The sequence below is a fragment of the Zeugodacus cucurbitae genome, chromosome 6 (genome assembly GCF_028554725.1).
Source record: "Zeugodacus cucurbitae isolate PBARC_wt_2022May chromosome 6, idZeuCucr1.2, whole genome shotgun sequence".
NCBI classification, from domain to species: domain Eukaryota; kingdom Metazoa; phylum Arthropoda; class Insecta; order Diptera; family Tephritidae; genus Zeugodacus; species Zeugodacus cucurbitae.
Genome location: NC_071671.1, coordinates 52376277 through 52391623, shown reverse-complemented (window position 1 = coordinate 52391623; position 15347 = coordinate 52376277). Strand labels below are relative to the sequence as shown.

The 15347-nt window shown below is 33.4% G+C and overlaps 1 pseudogene; it reads right to left on the bottom strand.

Annotated features, from left to right (window-relative positions):
• Positions 1 to 3460: 3460 nt before the first annotated feature.
• The window catches only part of LOC128922557 (GTP-binding protein Di-Ras2-like), a 29389-nt pseudogene continuing 17502 nt past the window's right edge, over positions 3461 to 15347 (bottom strand).

The following is a 15347-nucleotide window of genomic DNA, read 5'->3' as shown; positions in this document are numbered from 1 at the left end:
AATTTTTTACCCATCGCAAAATATGCAATTAACAACAACACGCATTAACTCTGATTGCCAAATCGTCCCTAGAAATAAACAAGGCATTTAATGCTGCATACCAATATGTATTTTGTTATTGTACATATTTTAGGAAAACATTTTGCTTACATTTTGTTATTGTAAATTTTGTCCATTTGTTCTGTTGCTATTTTTCATGATCGCCTAGTATAGCGCCAAGCATTTTCATACAAAATATATATTGTCTGTGTGTGTGTGGCTCCGTCGCAGAAAATAATTTTCAACAGGTAATGTAGCATCAATTTCCACCAGTCGCACAAAACAGATCAGTAGGTGTCCCAAATATACGAAAAGTCCAGCTGGTATATTCTGCATACCAACAACATGCGTACATTAATTTCAATTACCAAGACGTTCCTAAAACAAAAATAAATAGCATAGCATACCAGGCGCAAAAACAAAACTTAGCAGTCGTTGTTTCGAATATAAAAACAATTTCTACGCATTGAGGAATTTGCAGTGCAGAATTTGTAGAACAACACACATTGACTCTGATTGTCATATCGTCCCTAGAACTAAACAAGGCATACCAATATGTATTTTGTTATTGTAAATATTTTAGGAATTTTGCTTGCTGCTATCATTTATGATCGCCTGGTATATTGTGACGATCTTATACGGAAAATGTATGAAAATGTAGCCAAATGAAGCGGCGGCGATCGCGTTTAAAATTTTTGTTTGCTCTAAATTTCCTATACTTAATATGCCTTATACCAGGCGCTCATAAAACAAAGAAGGTATATATTAAAATTACCTCCTGGTTATATTTGATAACAAGTTTCTACCAACAAAAGTTCGTTCCTATTTATCCTACCATCAGTACAAAAACTAAACACTAAAGACAACATATATTTTTTTTTGCATTTTTTGTTCATTTGTTCTGTTACATCTGTTCATGATCGCCTGATTTTGCCCCCAGCATTTGCATACAAATTATGTTAATGTGTGTGTGTCATTGCTGCTGAAATTAAATTCAACTTCCAATGAGCTCTGTACGATCTTCTTGTAAAATACAGTAGGCTTACAAAATTAAATTTGGAGAGAGTGCGAATTATTTGATTATTGTTGCTGAATATCAATAATAAAGCCTAGCAAGTGGTTCAAAGTCTCTAAGGGCGCCCATCAACATATGCATATATATTCATAAGAATATTTTTTTAATTATCGCCAACAATAATGTTTTCCAAATTTCATGTTTTTTCTTAAAGTTGTTGGCACTAAATTGCCCCCATTATACTTTATTCAAAGTGCAGTGCGCCCCGTACAGCGCAGGTTATCGTATATCAAGTTATTGGTGCGCGAGAAGAACGCGGACTGCACAGCAAATGTGCTGTGTCCGTCAACTGCTGCAACAATGCACTGGTTTTCCAAATGTCCAACTAGTTCATAAAATAACAAATATCAAGTGTGTTTCTTTCTACGAAGCTGTGCTTTATCGTGCTGTTCGAAGTCAAGTTGTTGCATTATTCGAACTTCATGAAGTTTGTTTGTTTTTGTGGGCGTGAGAGAGATGATTGTGTGGTAGTGAGAAACACACCTTTTGCTGTGCTCCTGTTACAGTATTTTAATTAATAATTAATTTATTTCCTGTAATCCCAATAAAAATGCCTAACAAATGGTTCCAGGCGCCCATGAACCTAAAAAATACATATGAATTGCAATAATTCTATCAACATGTTTATTCACAACAACAATAATGTTTTCCCAATGTCATATTATTTCTAAAACGATGCAGGTACTAATTGTAGAAAATAGTTTTTGCGCTTTATACAAACTGCGCAGGTTATCGTATATCAAGTTATTAGTGCGCTAGGAGTATGCGGACTGCACAGCAAATGTGCTGAGTCCGTCATGTGCTGTAACAATGCACTTGTGTTCCAAATGTCCAACTCGTTCCAAAAATAACAAATACGAAGTGTTTTATTTTTGCATTTGCATTATCTTACCTTCGTCATAATAACAACGTAGCCGTGCTTCGTCGTTCTGTTCGAAGTCAAGTTGTTGCATTATTCGAACTTCAAGGAGTTTTTGTTCTTGTGAGAGAGATTATGTGAACTCTTATTGCATCGCAGCAGTGTTACCAACCGGGATTGATAATTTCTTTTTATGAATTCATATGCGTGTATGAATTTATCTCGTCGTTGTTGGTTGGTGGTAGTCAATTTATTATATTTAATTTAAGTTTATTAAAAAGAATTTTTCTTTAAACAAAAACTATTTATTAATTTTTTATGTGCTTTGGTTACTAATCGCATACCATTAACTGATGTATAGCTTACCTGTTTGTTCTTCAGAAGTCCAAAAGTATAAAACTCTTTATTTTATTCATTTAGAATAAATCATAAAAACTTATAAATCCTTAATATTATATTTTATATATTAACAAAATGTTTAATTTTCATTTATGAGCACATCGTCTGTAATGATCGATTCGTGGAACGCAGGCCACTAGCTATCATTTCAAAGATATGTTTTATAAATATATTCGAAATATTTCCAAAATCTACGCTTCTTTCACTACTATGTGTACCAATTCAGCTTCCTTACAGCGTCGCTAAGGACGGCCTCACTATTTGGTCTCGAAAATTTATATATGGATGATCCTTCTAACCTTCTGAAGAGTCTCCTTCAGATCTACTTCAAATTCAAAGCTAGTTGATACTAACGCTTGGAAAATGAAGATAGTCGTTAAAGAAAATGCAATTGTTCGGACTGTTGCCCTGTTGCATAATGTCGCAACTAGTATTTTTTAATATTTTTTGAAGATTTTTTTATTCGCAACACTTAAATAAGCTTAATTTCTAAGTAATATTTTATTACTTTAATACAAATATTAGTTTCTTATTCAGTCTAATTCTTGGTGGTATTTTGTTTTGTTTTTGTTATCACAATTCTCTTGCGTTGTTTCCATTTGCTTCTACAATTTATAAACCTAGTAACAAAAACAAACATTTATTTGTCATCAATAAATTTTATGAAACTATAAACTATTTTCTCTTTTGTTATTGGCTTAATTTATTTTTAAATGTAATTTCTGTAAATCTAAAAATGTGGTTGTTGTTTTATATATACAACTGTTTGCTATTTTGTAAACAACTCTCCATTTAAATAAATAAAATTCAGTTCAAAAAAGCGTCCTATTAAAATGCAACGTAAATTAAACAGATAAAAACTATTTTTGTTGTTTTAAGTCAATTGTTGTTACTTAAACCGCAAAGTGTGTGCACTTACATCGCAATGTTTATAAAAAAGTTACGCTTATAATTTAAATTATTATTTGTTTAAATTGAATAACAACTAGTGCGTCATTAAACTACATTACAAATACAGAATTTAATAAATATTATAAATTTTTTTTTTTCAAAATATTTTTTATTTATTTTCTATTTTTTTGTAGGCCGTCACTTTTTAGCCGTAAACACTGCTTATGCACAAACATATATTCACATCAACAAAATCATTGCTATTTGTTCGTTTAATCAACGACTCTTGCTTTGTTTTCATCATTATTATTATTGTTATGTTATATAATAGTTCTAATTAAGCGTTCATATCAAAATGTGTAATATTTTTCGACATCATCGTTCACGCGACAATTGCGGTGGATGCACTTTGACTATAGTTAATTAAATTTGTACAAACAAATAACTATGCCTACTTACATGCATACCAACATCAACGCTCGTACACATACGCACTCTCAAACATGCATATGTACACTTTGCTGCCTATTGTTGCTTCTTGTTGTTTCCAAACATATCCCTTTGCTTTAAAGTAGGTACATATTTGATTACGATTTTCCTACAATTTTCTCCTAATCAAGTATAAGCACCTCCTTCCTTTGTCGCTTTATTGAAAATTACAATCATCGGACGCATTGTTGATTTGTTGTTTGGTTTTGCGTGATGCACGGCGTATGAGTGACCTGCAATTTGAAGGGTAAAATTTATGAGACATTTATTTGCACAACAACCCTCACTCATGTAAGAGGGGGTAAATATAAAGAGACTAACCTAGATCTGGGCTTTAGCTTGACATCGCCGCTGCTGATGGCTGGATCAACTGCTTCGACCAAACTGGACTTTTTATCACCGGAAACGAATGAACTGGCGTTGCGATTCTTGTCTACGGGAGAAATATTTTTATATTAAGTTTATTTGCATACTGAATACTCATTTAATGTATATAACAACAATCCAAAAATAACAATTATTGACAGTGGAAACCAACAGAATGTTAAAGAGGAAGACTGCTGAGAGTAATACAGTTAGTTAGCGCAAAAACAAGAAGAGGCAAGAAGCTAGACTTCCAACAATTGCACACATACTCAGGAACGCAGAGATTCTAGCACATATATTAGTAAGGGATTATAGGTTTCCAAGAAGTTTTACATTTATTATTATTTTTGCTCTTGGAAAACCACATTTACGAGTATGCTTTGGTTTTCTGCAGGAATTGAAGGGAACATCAATAGTATACTGCACTACCTGTACCAAGATTTTGTTTTGGCCATACTCCACTGGCATTTATTGGACCCAGGCCTTTTCGTACACTTTGTCGATCTAAAATTATGTATTATAACATTATATTTTTATTTTTATGAAAACATTTTTTTTAATAATATTTGAAGTGATTTACAATTGTTTCATTCGAAAGTTATGCGATTTTTACATCTATACTACTAATATAAGGAGAAAACATTCGTATGTATGTTTGTAATGAATAAACTCATTTTCAAAAAATTCTTTCATCATTGGAAAGCTACATTTATCCCGAGTAACTCGAATCTCAACTTTCTGGAAATAGTCCCCAGGTGAGGGTATCAAAAATAATCCTTGATGGAGAATCTTAATCTGAAACTGAAAATCGTCTTGCAAGTCATCGCAATCGTATGCCAGAGAGTAAACAGTGAACAAAATTTCAAAACCTCCCAAATACGCGCTTTACAGTCGAGTACGGAACATGTGCAGCGGCTTGAAGAACAAAATATTAGAAATATATAAGTTCGCTCTAGGGCGTCGAACTTTGAGCGTTCCCAACGCCTTCATAATCAGAGAGAAAGACAACGGACACCAAAGGCTAGAGGTCGTAATCAAGTTTTAAGTCATTACAAATAAAATATAATTTCATGTTCGCATTTTCCTTATTTTACTTTTTTAAAATGAACCCACGCAAGAAACGGGAGCGTACATACATATGCATAGGATTTTTAGGAGGAAAAAAATCTTAGAAAGTTCATAGCTGGTTGCTCTATTTCGTATATGAGCACCAAAGATGTCTATAGCAATGGACCTGCAAAAGTAGTTAATGTAGTTAAAAAGAACTTCTACAAAATATTGCCTTTAAAATGAAGTTCACACTCTAAAAATATCATAAGAAATTCTCATAAACTTTTCAACTATTAGTATGTGTGCAGCCTCAAGCTCTGGCTTGGCCGAGGTCTGTAAAGTATGTGATTTAAACGGTCATTGTCTGATCAGCGTCCACGGGGTAAAAATAAAATTTTTGCAGAAGTCCAGCAGGGCATATATGCATATTTTTTATTTTTAACCTATTAGGGTCCATTACGCTACTAACATTAGTTATTGAGCGAGACAAATATTTTGTAATTAAAGTGAAGTTTTAATATCTACAATGCTACACGTTTGGTCCTATAACTGTGTGACATTCTGCCAAAGACTCATCTGGTTTTGCATTCATTCACACCTTATGCTCAGATTTAGTGCAAATTTGAAATGAAATAGAAGTGAAGAAGATAAAATGTTCATTTCATTTCGCAATAAATACTTACATCCAATAAAATTATGCTAAAATGCTGCTAAATTGCATTTAAGTCACAAATCCAATTGACAAACTAATGGTGCATTTAAACTGCTATTTGTCTTAAGAAAATCCATAGATATTAAAAAGAAATTGCATTTCCAAATTTTATGAATGAGTATTATTCTTGTTTGTTGAAACCCACTGATGCAGGGCAAATACAAAAAAGCACACACATAAAAAGCCATGTTGTCTAAATTGTATCAGAAATGCAACTCTGTGTTGCAGAAATTCGTTCGTGGCAATAAAGACTTTTGTCAATTACTTGTGTACGACTGCATATACACCCACCCCAAGGAACACCATACAAATGCATACATTATAGCAAGGCCATAAGCAAACAACAACAACAATTAATTATTAACACAATTCGGTAGTTGCCATGCTAATACTACTAGTGGGCCAATAAAATCTCAAAACGACAATTGAGTACAGGGAAAAAGAGGAAGAGGTGTAAGAGACGAAGTTTCAAACGAAACTAAACAATGCAATGCGGTAGACGGCCGGGCTGCAGAAATGCAGAAAAATTTAAGCAGAAATAATATTAAAGCCATTTTATTGTTATTTATAATTATTAAACATTTTATATGAAAACATTTATCTACAGATGCACACATACATACACAATATATGTGAAAAGAACAAACAACTTACGAAAATCCATTAAAATGTGTTTTCATTCGGCAAGTTTTTCACTGTTTGTTGTAATGTAATTCGAAATAACGGTATGGTAAAATGAATAAGTTAAGTCGAAAACCGAATTTTGCAGAACTGATAAACATTTCGCTTCAATTACCAAATAAATGAAAATATTTCGAGTTTATAAACTCACAGTTTGAGCAATTTGACATTTTAATGCATTTGCAATTCCGCATGCCCTGTACGATATTTACAAATTGAAAAATACACTAGATAAAGAACCTTACATATAAACTTTTAATATAGAATTTAGAGAAATTTTGAAGAAACAAAATCTGAAGAAAGCTTCAAAGTATCAAATTTATCAACTATAGTGGTTTTATACTGTTTGAAACGTATAATAAAATAATAGCCTGGCAACACTGTATACAAAGTTTAATGTTTTTCCTACAGGTTGTGTAAATAGATGTTGTAATGAAGCATAATTATTGAAAATATGTTGCATTTCAATTATTATGAAATTCGATGGAATTTGTAGTAACCATTTGTGTTTCGAAACCACAGGTTTTCAGTGAAATCGCCAAAGCATTAATCTCAACGAGTTGCACAAATTAGTGTAATTCGACAGCAAGGGGAAATTTCGTAGAACTCTCTAAGCTCAAAATATGTTAATACAAAATATAAGTGAGCAAAAAGATTATTGAAATAGTTTCGAATACAATTGAGTATACACGTATAAATGTGAGGTACATTTTCTTGGAAAATATAGAGAATTTATTAAAGGGAATCCAGTTGTAACACACTTATGTGTATTTATACACATATAACGCCCAAATTTACATACAAGTACATACATATATCCATATGAGTGCGCTGTTCATGTACACACGTTACTACACAATTTTTATTGATTCTACATGCTCAATACAGAAGCATTAAATTTTTGTACAATGAAAAGTGTCAAACAAAACCGCTAATATTCGGCTATGTCACATAAATGTCTGAAAAAGTATGCTTGAAAATAAGGAACGCAGGGCCTTGAGCATTTGTCATGTTGACAAACGAACGAAATGCTTGGAAAAGAAAGAGATCATAAAACAAAACAAAAATAAGGAAATATATTAAAAAGAAAAAATATCAAAACAAAAACCATACGAAAAAAATATTCGAAAATCAAATGACCCAACAAAAAAAATCGGCCAATCATAACATACAATTTAGCCTCCATTTCTCACCTAAAAAGTAGCATTCTCTGAACATCACAGCTGCTCCCTCTTCCCCGCACTAAAAATAGTGCTATAAATTCGCGCCACTTATCGAACTGTGGAGCACGAGTACAACCAATTACACCATTATTACCGACAGTTACAACGTGATAGAGAACCAAGAGGGGTTGTCATTGACGAGCGAAGAAACAAACCAAATTAAGGCAACAACTGTGTTATAAAAGATAAATGTGAAATAAAAGAGAGTAAAGAGCTCTTGAGTTGAAAGTACTTTGGGCTAAAAACAAGAACTATTTGTGAAAATCTGTAATTGATAGGATAAATTTTAGGTTCAAAGTAAACGCAAGGTAATGCTAGAAAATATTACCTAAATAATTTTGAGGAATTCTATTGAGTTAATAGTTCCAATTTAGATATTAATCCAGTACCGTTTTGGTTACGTAGAACCAACTATCGTGTGTACGAAAGTTGTCGGAAGTAATATAAGGTGTCGTTCTGTTGTTTTCGGGTCTTCAACTATTGAATGGAAAATGATGAACATCTGATCATATTTCAAAAATCTAAAGAAAGGGTTTTTCCTTAGAGGCAGTACTCCTGCCGATTAGGTTGAATGTATGTATAATAATCTGCCATCGGGCAGAAGATTCTATGATTTTCGGTAACCCATTGGCGATTCGACTGAATAAAACTTCGCATTCTCCGACGTATTAATTCAAACTTTATTATTCATCTATTTCACAAACACTTAATGCTATTGGCAAAGTTAAAATACTAAATGGTAGTTACAAAATGACAATTGAAATGAATGTTCGCGCGTACGCGGTACAAGAGCAAGTGTACGACACTATTCTATGTACATATGTAAGTAATCTTAGAAATTATGATGACCGCCGGTTACAATCCACTATTAGAACTATTATATCGAAATTCGAACAGGTGGTTGCCATCGTTATGCTATGACTTTAATTATAACTTATAACTCTACTTATAATCCCACATGTATGTGCCACAGTTGTCTCCTTTGGATTTTTAAATAATAGTCAATCTCAACAGAAGAATATTAGCTGTTAATTAATTGTCAATTCCCGATTTAGCAAGACTATTATTACTGAACCTTCATTATAAATATTTCTATTTGATTGATTGATTTTTGAATACATTACTTTAGATAGAAATATATTACAAAGATATCTAGTAAAATAGTGACCTAACTGTTTGGGGAGTTTATATTCCTATTTGCGAGCATGAGAATGTGGCTGATATATTTCATATTTGCACGGTTGCAACGCATATGTAACAACAAATGTAGGCAAGGATTGTTGTATAAATAAATTAAGTGCCGGCGGCCAACCGACCAAACAATTCATGTCATTCACGCCAACACACCAAAGTAAATGCATGTGTGTGAATATTCATCAAAATGAATGCATGTGTGTGTGCTTCAATTTGAAATGCACTTGTGAGCGAGTGGCGAGCAGGCGGTTGTTGTGGCTTGCCTTTGTTTTGTAGCCGGCATTTCGTTGGTCCACAGTGTATGCAGATGTCAGTGGAATGAACAAACAACTGGACAGACAGACAGATGCAAATATGCATGAATGTGTAGAGATGGATAGGTGTAGAGCTATGCATTCGTAATTTGGTTGGTTAATGCAAGAGCAAAGTGCTGATTAAAGTGCATTGCTCACTTTAGTTAAATGCAAAAACAAAAAAATACTATCTACTATAATAATGCCAACCAATAATGCTCATTTTATTATAGTAGCAAGGCCATACAAAATACCGTGTTTTACGCCACTTTGTGGATCGGTGCCTGCATTTTCTGCTTATTTTTAACACTGATTAATTTATTGCTTAAATAAATTTTAATTATAAATTATACAATTATTTCAAGCTAATGTGCATCGGTTAATTTCACCGCTTATAATCATCCTTATCCATATGGTTGTATTTAAGCATAACGCAAATCAGATGTATGTGATATTTCAGTTTTATGGGGACTTTAGAGTTTTTAAGTAAGTAAATTGGTATATACATAAATCGAGAGAGATTTCCTCATAAGTGATTTGGTAAATAAGTTCAAGTTTCAAATAATTCGCTTCGTCAATAAAAAAGGAACAAATTCTCAAGTAATAGATTCGACTATTATATATAATATAATAAAAACAATGGCATTAAATTCGTATCTATACATAACAATATGTTACTCAAACGCCCCATCATCAATATAAACCGGGGTGTATGAGTAACGTTTTGAAATAAAACTCCATACTATTCTAATGATCATATTTTTCGGTAAACTTCAACTTACGTACAAATAACATTGCGAGAGTATCGACTACACTCGAATTCAGCCCTTCCTTAGTTGTAGGCTATATATGAATTTTGTGTTTTTACACTATAAAATGTGAAAAATAACATTATTTCTTTCTCTGTTAATTTCCACTACTATTTTACAATTGGATTTTAGCGCATTTTCGTTGCCAAAGTGATGGCATAATAATTTGTCATAATAACCTCCTTTCAATAAAAGTGGAAAAAGCGTGACACAGCAGATGGCCAAGTGACCATTACACACTACAGCGTTGTATTGGTGCATAAGCGCGTTTCAGTTGTACATCATTAATTTGCTTTCAATAGCTGCTATCCTTGTCAACGCCACCTCAACGACATCAGCAACAACCCACCGCCACCAGCGCTACATATGTCTCCACAACAGTTATTTGTATGACAATTTCTGCATATTTGTTGTAATTTATCAGCCAATAAGTCGATTATGACGACACAAGCACTGCTTGCTCCGCAGCGCGCTATTTGCAACAAATAATTTAACATTTTGTCGACGAGTCAGACAATGAGCGAGTACAGTTCTTAATTAAAAACACAAACCGATAAGTAAAATAAATAAAGAAAAGAGAAAAAGGAGAAATGGAAGATAAGTCTCACACACAATAACTATCCAATGAAAGCAAAGCATAAATTGTATGTAACGGAGATAAATTCTGGTAGAAGGATAAATCTAGCTTAAAATGGAATTTGCAAAAAAAAAAAACTGTGAAAGGTGTTTGCATTCTATATGAAATAGAAATGGTACATCACGTCGTATGAGTAACATTGAAACCCCTTTGAAATATTATTGAAATGTATACTCTAAATAAAACACTAATTTTATTTATTTTTTTTTTAATTACTACACCAAACCAGCAAATTAAATGGGTATATGTACGAAAGAACTGTTTTCTTAGCTTCTATGAACACCGCTGATATTTTTATTTTTAATATTTTCTTTCAAATTACGAAATTTAATGTCGCATTGCGCATTTTGCAGCAAGCAATTTCCTGCTGAAAATCATTGCTTGCAAGAGGCCAACATTCAGCAACAGAATTGTGGTGGCACCAGCCACTGATACCATATTTAACTGCTGAATAATTGCTTATTTGAACAATTTGTATGAGTACGAGAGCAGTTTGATAAGATTGCGAGTTTGAGTTGGAAATATAATTTGAATGGTATATTGAAGGTCATATTTAGTGATGAGAAACGTATGTGTAAATAAATATTAAACACTCTTTGAATTCTGAAATCTGAAAACCGAAATCGACATATGTATATTAAAAAAAAAATCACCAAATATTAATGACTCACGGAAAAATTTTGGCTCAAACAAACAAAGCCATATCGCATTTTGCTTTGGGCAACTAATTAATCAAACTACCCTTGTACATAGTTTACATATACTGTTCTGCTGTAACTCCAATGGAGAAAGTTGCAGAGAATGTTGAAGAAAACGCAAAAATATGTTCAGAATAACAGATGACCTCTGCGCTGCGGTGAGCAGCGGATGCAGGGCATGTTTTGGTGATGTGACAGTGGCGAATGGTTTGCTAAAAGGTAAACATCATGTAAACGCTTGTAATTTTTTGTGTTTCTCCAGACGCAGAGGCAGTGCACGTTGAGAATGCGTTGGTCGTATGTTATAAAAGTGGAATGAAGCCGTTGGAATATTTTCTTTTACAAGTTCACATAGTCTCATCTATTAAACAAAGACAACGTTATATTTGTTTAGTTCTGAGAAATCCGAAAGCCATCAACAAAGAATTGAAGGCTGATACCCCAAAATTGTTTCATAGACATCAAGAACCGTTGACTGTTTTGGGGCGAGTAACCGTTGAAACTCTTCTTTGTGAAAAAATGTGGGTCTCCTTACTATTTTGGGCAAAATTTTGTTGCAAATAAGTGGTCGTTAGTGGCTACTTGACTTGGAACTCGCTTACATATTCACAATGATACCCTTGAGGCCGCCTAAGTTAGCGTAAGAGCAGCGAATGTGTGCTACATGTGTGCATCTCATTTTACTTAGTTATCGCTTAGTTTGCATCTCATGCCTTTTGCAGTCCTTTTCTTTTCATTATGACTGTCTTTTTATACGCACCAATTTGGTTAGTTCAATGAAAATATGGTTCTGAGTGCACTTACTTCTACTTGACGTTGCGCTAACATATGCCGAAGAGCGTCGCTTTAGTCCACTTGTGCCGTCATTATTACTCCCGACGGGCAGAAATCGTGACAGTGACAGCAACGTTTTGAAGAGGTCAGTCACGTTTTGATCCTCCTTGGCGGATCATTCTAGCACTTTCGCTCTGTAACGAAGAAAATAATGCAACTGTTTAAAAATTAAGAAGGAAATTCATGAAAAGTAAATAAAAATAATTGATATTTTGCGTAAGGTATAAGATGAAAGTGTTGGCAATGAAATTAAGACCAATATGTGGATAGTCTATTACTACAAGTTCCAAAAATCTCAACTAAGCTTTGACTATGCTCTCGTCAACAATTATATAATATTCGTGTTTTCTCTGGCTTCTACCGCATATGTTACGAGATTTAATTTGTTCATGAGAGAGACAAAACCAGTATTTGACTGATTGGCCTTCAATTTCTAAAATGACAAATAGATTGTTTTCGAAATGACTAAAAGATATTGGGCCGCAGGTTCGTATATCCTGCCAACGAAAAGGTTTTTCTGGCAAAAAGTTAGAATTAATTTATGTTCATAAGCTGAATACATCCTTAAAATGTGGACGGATATATTAAAAAGGCGACCAATTTTTAGAGATCTCTTTCAAACCAGGGAAGACTTGGAAAAAAAGTGTTCAAAAGTTCTTAAATTTTTGTAAATCTTGAAGTTTGTTCAACTATAAACACAAGGTAATATTTATCGATTATTTATCGATTAGGTAACTTGTATCGAATGATGATTTTCTTTCCAAGATATCTGCCGTTTCATTTGACGTAAAATATAAATTAAACTGAGGTATTATTTAAATCTGTTTTATTTCCGATCCGAGGGCTATTAGTTCTTGTACATTTTTATACTCTCGCAACATGTTGCACAGAGTATTATAGTTTTTTTCACATAACGGTTGTTTGTGTCACCTTGAAATAAAAGAGTTAGATATGGGGTTATATATATGTATATAAATGACCAGGATGACGAGTGGAGTTGAAATCTGGATGTGTGTCCGTCCGTCTGTCCGTCATGTTCCTTGGGACCGTGAGAGAGTTGCTTTCGAAAATGGGAAAAATCGGTCCACTGCCACGCCTACAAAATGGCGAAAACCTAAAACACATAAAGTGTCATAACTAAGCCATAAATAAAGTTATAAAAATTTGGAATAAAGGAAGGGGCATATTGTATATATCTCGCAAACCAATGAAGCTATATAAACCAAACTTTCTGCAGTCGATTCTCTTACGTACCCCACCGATAGTTGAAATCGGATAATAACCACGCCCACCTCCCATACAAAGGTTAGGTTGAAAATTACTAAAAGTGGGTTAACTCACTAACGAAAAACGTCAGAAACACTAAATTTCACATAAGAAATGGCAGATGGAAGTTGCACTCAGTTTTTTTTTACAAAATGGAAAATGGGTGTGGCGTTGCCCACTTATGGGTTGAAACTTGGTTTGTAATAGTTTCCTTACATCCCAATGATATGTTGTGAAAATAGGGCAAATCGGTTCACAACCACACCTACTTCCTATATACCAGAACTTTGAAGACGATGTAAATCGTTTACTTTACAATATATAAAGTAAGCGCTAGTGAAGATATCGGTGCATAACTTTGCATAAATACTATGTTTATAGTGTGGCAGCCCCATAGGTTTTTAAGGCACGAGGACCTCGGTGCTTCTAACTTAGTATTATGGTTTCCAACTTTCAATGGACTTTATACAATATATATGACGAATATGTGGGTCAAATTGTGTATTATATTATATAAATAAAGTTAAATAAATAAATTGCGAGAGTATAAAATGTTCGGTTACACCCGAACTTAGCCCTTCCTTACTTGTTTTTATAATAGTTTAGATTTATTTGCATGGGATATTAAAATGTTTATTTTATGTCAAATGCGATTTCTGTTTGCTAATGTTCATGTGAATACCAAGCTTAATTGCTTTCTATCAAAAGTAGCTTAATTTAAATTTTGTAGCCACTTTTAATAAAGTACATAGATATTTCACCCACTTGAGTCCCACTTTTATACATACATAGGTAAATAAATCAGTGCTGCCAAATTTAGGCACTTCAACACTCTCCGGCATTCGAATTTACTCAAATGTTTTTGGTAATATTATTTAAGGTATACCATTCACTAATTGGCGGCAACAAGCCGTACTAGAGCTCTAGCTCCTTAGGCGTTCCGCAGAATGTTGGCGCAATCATCGAAATTGATTTAAGTACTTAAGTGACTGCTTAATGCTGTTGGCAACTAACTGTTTCAGTTTCGTCTAAATTGAAACTGGCAACTATTTGAGACAGTGAGCAACTGCAAAATGCCTAATCACATAAATGTTCATATATATTGTTCAATAGCAGTCATCGGGTTGTTGGGAAGCAGCTGCTGTGGTTTCTGCCTTTCTAATGCGGTAATGAGGTAGTTTGGTGCCTACTTTGAGTAGTCACGCACACAAAGTCAAAGCACAAATACTCTCACCAATATTCAGACATTTATAAGGTACCTTATAATTACAATGGAGGAGAAAATGATGCAGAACTGATTTAGTTTACATAGACGTTGTTTACAAGTTATTATAAATTAAGTCAATAGTAGTTTTCTTATAACCAACAAAAAGGTGTTGATATTTAATTAAATTTACAATGCTCAAAGAATCGTGGTCTAAAGATTAGAAGGTAACGATTCGAGAATCTTCAGTGTAGAGGAATAATGGCTCACAATTGACTAGATAATATGGTGTAAATCCCTTTAATCTTTTTCGAAAGAGTTTATAGCTTTTTCATACAGGGTCTAATTGATCAATTAACCGGCCTCTGCTCGATAAAACGCTGATTAAGATCGATTTACCATACAAAAGAAAAATCTACAGTAATTTTTTACATTATTTTAATCGACTTGAAAATGAAATGCAACTATGTGACAAAGACCGTCTTTGCAATTATATATACGTTCTTTGTCTGCGAGATGTTGTCGCTGCTAAAAATATTAATCAGCTGATGAAACATACCAATTTCTTATGAAAAGCAAAAATAATTATCCAGTAGCCGGTAGTGTGAAGTGCAAAAACTGGTTTCTC